Source organism: Hemiscyllium ocellatum, chromosome 43, assembly GCF_020745735.1.
Source record: "Hemiscyllium ocellatum isolate sHemOce1 chromosome 43, sHemOce1.pat.X.cur, whole genome shotgun sequence".
Taxonomy (NCBI): Eukaryota; Metazoa; Chordata; class Chondrichthyes; order Orectolobiformes; family Hemiscylliidae; genus Hemiscyllium; species Hemiscyllium ocellatum.
Genome location: NC_083443.1, coordinates 23,208,383 through 23,217,856, shown reverse-complemented (window position 1 = coordinate 23,217,856; position 9,474 = coordinate 23,208,383). Strand labels below are relative to the sequence as shown.

Here is a 9,474-nt window from a genome sequence, read left to right as displayed (position 1 = left end):
TGGCTGTTTGCACCGGTTTCCATTTTCTTTGCCCAGTGGGTAGCTCCTTCGTGATTTTTGAGTAAAAAGTGAGGTCTGCAGATGCTGGAGATCACAGCTGCAAATGTGTTGCTGGTCAAAGCACAGCAGGCCAGGCAGCATCTCAGGAATAGAGAATTCGACGTTTCGAGCATAAGCCCTTCATCAGGAATGAGGAGAGTGTGCCAAGCAGGCTAAGATAAAAGGTAGGGATTTTTCTCCTTTACCTAAGAAGCTTCCTCAAACTTGTGAAGAACAGTATGTGGGATTTGAATCTTGAAGTCAGTGAACTGCATGCATTTACATAAAGGAGGATCACTTGACTCGAAATGTAAACTCTGTTCTCCCTCCACAGATACCACCAGAGCTGCTGAGTTTCTCTAGCAGTTTCTGTTATTGTTTTCGATTCGCAGTTCTTCGTTTTATTTTATTAGATTTTGACTATCGCCTCAACCTACTGCAAGGGTCATCCACCTGAGCTAGTACCTGGTCCAATGGGCTACACGCAGGCGCAGTGAAACAATCGAGTCGAGACGCTGTTCGATAGATGCGCAGGCGCATTAAACACCTGGAATCTATCATGGACGGATAGGTCCATTGAGTGCCGGGGAAGTATACAGGACGCGCAGGCGCACTCAGGCTATTAGCCCGGCGGCTCCCTTTACATCAATACGCAGGCGCAACTCAGGTCCCTCCCCACCACCCACCCACTTTGAAGCTCCTTGTCCGTGATTCCACCCCTCCGGGACGCAGCGCCTGCGCACTGGGCACCTGGCGTTGGCGTCACGCAACGGCCCCTCTCGGGGGTAGAGAGGAGGGGGGGGGGAGTTGGAAAAAAAACAGCGAGCGGCTTGTGAGTGGGAATGGGGCCGAAAACCGGCCTCTGTTACTGCTCCACAAAATCTCCGGGGCTCCCTCCCCTCACTTGACCCCGTACGGCCACTAACCGGAGCTGAGGGCGACGCGACACAGGCCGGGCCGTGCACTGAGCGATTTTGTCGCGACCGTTGAGGTAAGAGGCGGCGGAGTCGGTCCAGGGATCAGGCACTCGCGGGCGGGCTCGGTTCTGCTGCCCTCCGGGATGAGAAGCCAATCCATCGCCCTCGCCCCCTCCCAGATCGGAGTGACAGTTAGCACCCTTGCAGGATAACTAGGTGCATCTGTTGGTGGAAAAAGCTGGGGCTCGACTCCCAGCAGCAGGGGAAGGCTAGTTCAGAGGGAGGACGGACCTGTCTGAGTCTGTCTGTCTGCGCCTGTCTGTCTACCTGAGTCTGTGTCTGGCTGTTTCTGTCTGGGTGTCTGTCTACCTGGGTCTGTGTCTGGGTGTCTGTCTACCTGGGTCTGCGTCTGGGTGTCTATCTACCTGGGTCTGCGTCTGGCTGTTTCTGTCTGGGTGTCTGTCTACTCGAGGCTGCGTCTGGCTGTTTCTGCCTCTTGCTGTTTCTGCCTGGGTGTCTGTCTACCCGAGGCTGCGTCTGGCTATTCCTGTCTGGGTGTCTGTCTCGTCTGTCTACTTGAGTCTGTGTCTGGCTGTTTCTGCCTCTTGCTGTTTCTGTCTGGGTGTCTGTCTCGTCTGTCTACCCGAAGCTTCGTCTCACTGTTTCTGCCTCTTGCTGTTTCTGTCTGGGTGTCTGTCTCGTCTGTCTACTTGAGTCTGTGTCTGGCTGTTTCTGTCTGGGGGTCTGTTGTTCTAACTGCGTCCGCACCTGACTTTGTCTGTTTTTGACTGGGCCTGCATGTGACAGTCTCCCTCCCTGCTGGTCCCTTCCCTGTCACTTTCTGTCCTGGATCTGCCTCTTGTCTGGATGTGTCTATCTATCTGTCTGTCTGTCTCTATTACCCTGGGTCTGTCTATTTGTGAAACTGGCTCAGTCCGTCCAGTTGGCTCTGATGTTGATTGTCTGGCTGGATCTTTCCTCCTGGCTCTGATCATCCATCTCTATAACCATTGACTCCTTTGTTAAAACAGTGTGTAAACGGGGGTTATATGGTATAGGAGCAGAAGTTGAGCCATTTGGCCCATTGTGTCGTCTTCGCCTTTCAGTGAGATAACGCCTTATCTGATAATACTCCACTCCACTTTCCTTCCATATCACTGAATTTTGTTTCACTTACTGATTTAAAATCTGCTTATCTCAGTCTTGAATACATTTAATGACCCAGTGTTGACAGCCCCCATGGTAAAGAATTCCATAAGTTCATTACCCTCTTAAAAAAGGAATTTCTCCTCATCTCTACCTTAATTGGGTGACCCATTATTCTGAGGTTTTGCCCTCTGGTCTTAGATTCTCCCACAGTGGGAAACAATCTCTCCACATCTCCCATCTCATTCTCATAAGAACCTTGTATGTGTCAATATGTTTCAAAATCCTGGACCTTCAGATTAAAAATCTGGTGCCATACTGACTGAACTATCCAGGTGTACCAACCCCTGAGTTTGTCTGTCTGTCTCCCCCTATCAGTCTGGGTCCATCTGCAGCCGAAGCCCCATGTCAACCTGTCTAAGATTGCCTCTATGAAGTCAAACCTGTCTGTTTGTCTGAAATTGTGAATTTGCCTGTCTGAGACTGTGCTCCCATCTTTTGAGTAATGAACTAAGCCTGTCTGTTGACATTTTGCAGCTGTCTAATTGTAGGGCTGAACTTGTCCAGTTGTATATGTGTGTATTTGATAATACAGGTGTGACAAATATGCACTATAGCTGGTTCTACTTGTAGGCCTGTAGAATTGTGCCCATCTCTCTGTTTGTGTATGGAATTAAAAGTCAACCTGTGAGTGAGATTCTGTTTGCTTGAAATTTTGACAGTGTGCGATGTAGCACAGATTGTACAGTTGTTTGTGTATGACTCCACTTCATGAGTCTGAATTATAGTTTCAGGATCTTGGTACTTGTGCAATGAATTCTTGGTCTGGAACCCAGAAGGTGCTCTTGGCAGCTATGTGCAAGAATTTTCTGAGAAGTAGTCAGTTAACAGGCCGCCTCTAGGAGCAACATTTGGCTAAGGATGATGGGTGGGATCTGCAGATGGAACACTCAAAGCCCTGGGTAAATGCAAGCCCATCTGAAAATAATAGTTATACAGCATGGAAACAGACCCTTCGGTCCAACTTATCCATGCCGATCAAATATCCTAAATTGATCTAGTTCCATTTGCCAGCATTTGGCCCATATCCCTCCAAATCCTTCCCATTCATATACCCATCCAGATGCATTATAAATGTCATAATTGTCCCCACTCCTTGGCTAGCTCATTCCATACATGCACCATTCCCTGTGTAAAAAAGTTGCCCCTCAGGTCCCTTTTAAATATTTCCCCTCTCACCTTAAGCCCTCTAGTTTTGGACACCTCTACTCCGGGGGGAAAAGGCCATGGCTATTTACCCTATCCATGCCCCTCATGATTTTATAAACCTCTAAGGTCACCCCTCAGCCTCTGCTCCAGGGAATAAAACCCCCACCTATTTGACCTCTCCCTATAGCTCAAATCCTCCAATCCTGGCAACATCCTTGTAAATCTTTTCTGTACCCTTTCAAGTTTAGCGACATCTTTCCTTTAGCAGGGAGACCAGAATTGAAGACAATATTCTAAAAATGGCCCCACCAATGTCTTAACTGCAACCTGACATCCCAACTCCTATACGCAATGTATTGACCAATGAAAGCAAGAGTGCCAAATGCCTTCTTCACTACTATGTTTGCCTGTGACTCCACTTTCAAGGAAACATGCACCAGCACCCCAGGTCTCCTTGTTCAGCAACATTCTCCAGGGCCCTACCATGAACTGTATAAGTCCTGCCCTGGTTTGCCTTACCAAAATTCAACTCCTTCCACTTATCCACATTAAACTCCCATCTGCCACTCCTCGGCCCAACTGATCAAGATCCTGTTGTACTCTGAGATAACTTTCTTCACAATTTTGATGTAATTTGCAAACTTAGTAACCATTCTTCCTATATTCGCATCCAAATCACTTATATAAATGATGAAAGATGGTGGACACTTTTTTTTAACTATAGATGTGAAACCATAGGTATGTCAAAGTGGAAATGCCCTTTGAAGATGTAAGAGTTTCAAAATATGCCATGACTCCCAAGTATTAGACTATTTTGGCAGACAGAGAAGTATTTTTCAAAATAGTCTCTGGCCCTTGCAGACCCATGCAAAGGCTTTCAAGGCAGGGTGTGTCTTTGGGCAGACATGCTGCCTCCTGAATTCCTGTCTGCCATTTGGAGTTCCTTTCTGTGAAGTTTGGGTGGCATGGGATAGAGTGCTTAGCACTACTGCATCACAGCACCAGGAAGACCCAGGTTCGATTCCAGCCATGAGTCGCTGTTTCTGTGGAGTTTGCATATTCTCCCTCTGTCTGCGTGGGTTTTCTCTGAATGCTAAGTTTCCTCACACAGTCCAGAGATATGCAGCATAGGGGGATTGGCCAGGCTAAATTGCTCCACAATGTCCAGGGATGTGCAGGCTAGGAAAAAAGCCAGGATTAAAGGGGGAAGGGTGGATCTAGGTGGGATGCTCTTCGGAGGGTCAGTGCAGACTCGATAGGACAAATGGCCTCTATGTATACTATAGGGAATCTATGATTCTGTCACTTGGAAAATCCACTTGACAGTTGGTATTTTAACTTAATTAGCTTTCTATTCCTGGTTTACTGTCTCCTTGAATCTGCTTCTTTGAAAATCCAGATGTAGGAACATGCTGGCACACTAACATGATGCTTCATTGCATGGAATTTCTGGCCTATTCATCTCTCTATCTGCTGTGGAATGAAAATACAGCCTTGGCTGGATGTGGAGTGATTTGTCTGTGTGATAGAAGTGCTTTATTGTGTGTGTGATTTTCTGAATGAGTGAGATAGACGTGTATCTGTGCGTATGAAGAATCATATCTATGCTATTATGAACATATGTACTGTTCGATGGCTTTCTGTCTGTGAGAGGGATGGAGCTCTGTGACAGTCTTCACTGAAAGACACCAGACTGAATGTTGCCATGGCCATCAGGAGCCCAGCATTTAGGTCATTCAGGTTGTGAACCCACTTAATGATCTTTTAGCTGCACTTTCCAGGAGACAGTCAATTCCTTGATCACCATCAATTAAGAATGGCAGTTTCTAGAGGTGGTAATTGCCAAAAGTATTCCCTGAAGAAGGGGTATACCTAAAATGTTAACTTCTCCTTCTCCTGATGCTGGCTGGCTTGCTGAGTTATTCCAGCGTCCTGCTTGTCTACAACAATATGGCCTTTGCCAAGTGAGTCTAGAAGCCCATTTGTTGTGACCAGTGAGATTGCAACTGAGGCCCAGGCAGCAAGTACAAAAGTTGCATGAGAACTGTCATGAAGATTAGCTAGACCTCTGCCTTTTGATGATCACAGATATCAGTATACACAAATTCTACACTCTGGTAAGATTTAAGCATGGGAAGCAACAGTTTTGCTATTTTTCGTTTGGAACTTTTAGATCTTGTTCAGCTTAAAGTAATCTTGACTCTGTTGTGCACTCACCAGCCTTCACAGTTACTGATAGATTGAAGGTGGGTGGTGTCTAGTGCTGGCAAAACTGCACTGATGTGATAATTGCCAATAATTCTTCGTAGAGTCATAGAGAAGTACAGCATGGAAACAGACCACCTGGTCTGTTTCCATGCTGACCAGATATCCTAAGTAAATCTAGTCCCATTTGCCAGCACTTCTCCTGTATCCCTCTAAACTCTTCCTATTCATATACCTATCTAGATGCTTTTTAAATGCTATAATTGTGCCAGCTGCCTCCACTTCCTCTGGCAGCTTATTCCATACATGCACCACCCTCTGCATGAAAAAGTTGCCCCTTACGTCTCTTATATCTTTCTCCTCTCACCCTAAAACTATGCCCTCCAGTTCTACACTACCCCACCCAGGGAAAAGATCGTGTCTATTTATCCTATCCATGCCCCTCATGATTTTATAAACCTCTATAAGATCACGCCTCAGCCTCCAATGCTCGAGAGAAAACAGCCCCAGCCTATTCAGCCTCTCCCTATAGCTCAAATCCTCCAACCTTGGTAACATCCTTGTAAATCACCTTTGGACTCTTTCACGTTTCACAACATTGTTCCGATAGGAAGGAGACCTGAATTGCATGCAATGTTCAAACAGTGGCCTAACCAATGTCCTGTCCAACCACAACATGACCTCCCAACTTCTATACTCAATACTCTGACCAATAAAGGAGGGCATAACCAAACACCACCTTCACTATACTATCTACTTGCGACTCTACTTTCAAGGAACTATGAACCTGCACTCCAAGATTTCTTTGTTCACACAACAATCTAATTTGGAATCTCGCTGTCGACACTAATGTCTTCCAACCCACCGCCAGGAGAAAGCAGCAGAATAATGGAACTGATTTCGCAAATTGACCAGAGGCCTTTTCTTACATTGATGTCCTCCCTGGGTGGCCTGTCCATTGTGTTTGATTGAGTGTGTTTCCTTTTGTGAATGTCTGTGTCTGACACAACTGTCTACATATTTTGATCCAGGGATCACCTCTGCATGTAAGGATGACCAAGCACTACCTGTGTGTGGAGGTGAGTGTAGTTGTGATTGTATGTCAATGGAAAGGATGTATTATTTGTAATAATAAGTTTGACTCTGCTTGATTCCCTGAGCATGCATCTCATTTTGGACATAACAATAAAGTAATCTTTAAGTGGTTGTGTGAAGAGACTGAAACTGATTTTTTAAATGAGGCATTGGAAGTATGTGTTTGCTTCAATGAAGCATTATGCTGACGGTGGTGTGACGGCGAGGCCTGTGTAATTGTCCATCTCAATGCAAATGTCTGTGTGTGCAAAAGCATGTTTGTCTGAATATGCTTAGCTGTGTCTGTACATTTTACTTGCCATCTGTTATATTCTGGGCATTTCTTCCAGGTTCTAGTTATATTTATTGTGTGAAAGTCAGTTGTGCATTTGCTTGTGCATGAGAGACTTTGCACTTATTTGCACACTTCTCTGTGTGAAAAATGTTTTTTAAAACATTCACAAAATGCCCAGAAAATTGCTGATTAAGTCATTATTTATTGTTCATGTATCATTTTCCTTGAGAAGATGTTGGTGAGCTTTTGTTTTGAATTGTGTTGATGCCCGTCAGTCTCTAAATAAGACAGTACACTTGGTTATGTGCATGCACTTGCTTGTTTCCACATGCAAGTGTGTATCAAACTTTATTGGTGCCTACCTGACACTATTGATGAGTGAGACAGTGTTCCTGACTTGTTTACATGCCTGTGTGTAAGAATGATACTCTAGATGAAAGAGAAAATTTGCATGTCTAGGTTTGCCTCTTTGAAACTGTGTCTGTGTTTACTTCCTGTATTTGTACAAAGGTAAGATTGCATCCGCCAGAGAGGGAGAGTGCACAAAGCTTACCCACCTTTGCAAGAGTGTGTGTTTGCCTTCATGCTGCATGTGGGAGAATGGTCAGCAACCATTTTTTTTCCTCCCTTTTTGTGAATGCAAGTAAAATTGTGAAGATTGATCTTTTTTGTGTTGTGTTCAAATACTAATGCACCATGCAGTGGATGTTATGAGTAAATGAGATGATCTAGTCAGATGTCAATTGAATAATTGTTGAATTTGAAATTAGAGAGGGTACAGTAGCCCTCAAGTTTATGCTCAGTAACAATCCACAGAATGACATCTGAAATGAGGGATTTAGTAAGCAATACATTGCATGATGCAGACAAGTTAAGGACTGATTTAGTTAAGCTTCAGGAAGTAAATAGGCATTGAATCAATTTGGAGAGAAAAGGTTACTCAGGAACGAGGGCATTGAATAATATGTAAGAAATATAGAACCTAACAGGTGGTTGGATGGACTATTTCTGTACTTTTTGTTCTTGCTTCATCTTCCTTCTATGCTACATCAGCTTCATCACTGTTATGTGCACAAGGCTAAGGTGACAAAAAATATGGCCAAGGCATTGTTTCTATCCCTGTGCCATTTCACTGTCACTTATGAGGATGCATGACATCTTGGCTTAGAGCTTCCAAAGGTTTAGGCTGAAGGGCAGAGGAATAATCTTCATCACATTGATCCTCTGATCTTACATCCATTTTACGACCACACCACCTCAATTTCTGAGATTCACTTGATCTCTCAACAGTTCTGACAAAGTTCAATAGAGAATTCTGAAACATACTAAAATCCTTCACAATTCTCATAGTAAACAGAACATTCGTGAACCATATCTATTATTTTCAAACATTCTCATGATCTGAATATTAACAGTTATAGGTAATTTAGTTGTGTACAGAGCATTTCATTTCAGGCTGTTTTAGCAGTAGGAGTGCAGTATTTGTTTAGATATACTATTAAAGCACATTCATTGTTAATGTATTCCTGAGTTTAATGAGAATTTTGTGCAATCTCACTGGTTAACATTCCACCCATAACCTGTGTGAGGCGCTTACTTCACAGGCCGTCACTCTGGTTTGGTCGTGGATGCATTTGAATTTTTTTTTCATGGAATGTGATACTTTCTTTTTGTGCTTTATGGATGAAGTTTATTACAGCTGTGTTTACAGCTTTATTAGGTTGCTTGAGAGCAAATAATTATCTTCAAACTGTTTTAATTTGAGAGACACACATCAAGCTCTTTTGGGAATTATTTTCCTTCTATTGATGTTTACTGAAATCTAAGCCTAAAAGGCACAATGTTTAGAATACATTTCACTATCTACAGAATGTCAAAAGTCAGCATTAGACCCTTTGGTTCACCAAACCTTTACTTCTGTTTTTCTCGATGTTTGTTTGCCAAAGAGTTGAAATCTCAACGTTCTACTTGTGAGCTATTGCACATTCATATTTCTCTTTGTCAAGCAAAGGTCCAATTTGTAATGAGTCAAAATTTGCTTTTATAACTTGAAAAATTTCATTTTTATCATGTTAAGTCATTTTTCAAAAACCTTTTAAATTCTTTTTGCTAACATAAATTTGGACAGTCTTGTTGCAACTAATGCAAATAATTTATTGTTATTAATTTTATCATAGCCTTTTTGAACACCTGAAGACCCCTATCACGTCATCTGTTTACCTTTGCGATTTCTGTGAAAAAATTTATAACTTAGTTTTTCTTCAGAAACATAATCCATTATCCTTGTAAAATTTAAGTGATTGCTACAAATCATTGAGCACTATTTTACAGAAGGTGGTATTGTGATTTCTGGGATGGTAGGCCTTAGAGGAGAGACTGGATCAGTTTGGACTTTGTTGTCTTGAGTTGAGAAGAATGAAGGAGGAATCACCGTAGAAACCTGTAAAGCTCTAACTGGATTAGCAAGGGTAAACAAGGGGCTGATGTTCTCGATGACTGGGGAGTCCAGAATCAGGGGTCACAATCTAAGGATACAGGTAGTCTATTAAGACTCAGGTAAGGAGAAATGTATTCATCATGTGTAGCAGG

The 9,474-nt window shown here is 43.3% G+C and overlaps 1 protein-coding gene across 10 annotated transcripts in view; it reads left to right on the top strand.

Moving 5' to 3' along the window:
* Window positions 1–774: 774 nt before the first annotated feature.
* dlg5a (discs, large homolog 5a (Drosophila)) overlaps window positions 775–9,474 on the top strand; it is a 226,662-nt gene continuing 217,962 nt past the window's right edge. For 9 of the 10 annotated variants that reach the window (XM_060853989.1, XM_060853990.1, XM_060853991.1 and 6 more), the window contains exon 1: window positions 775–1,030. The gene's annotated coding sequence lies outside the window, so the exon portion shown is untranslated. Of the gene's footprint in view, window positions 1,031–6,547; window positions 6,596–9,474 lie in introns of all 10 variants that reach the window. The other variant, XM_060853983.1, reaches the window with a different exon arrangement.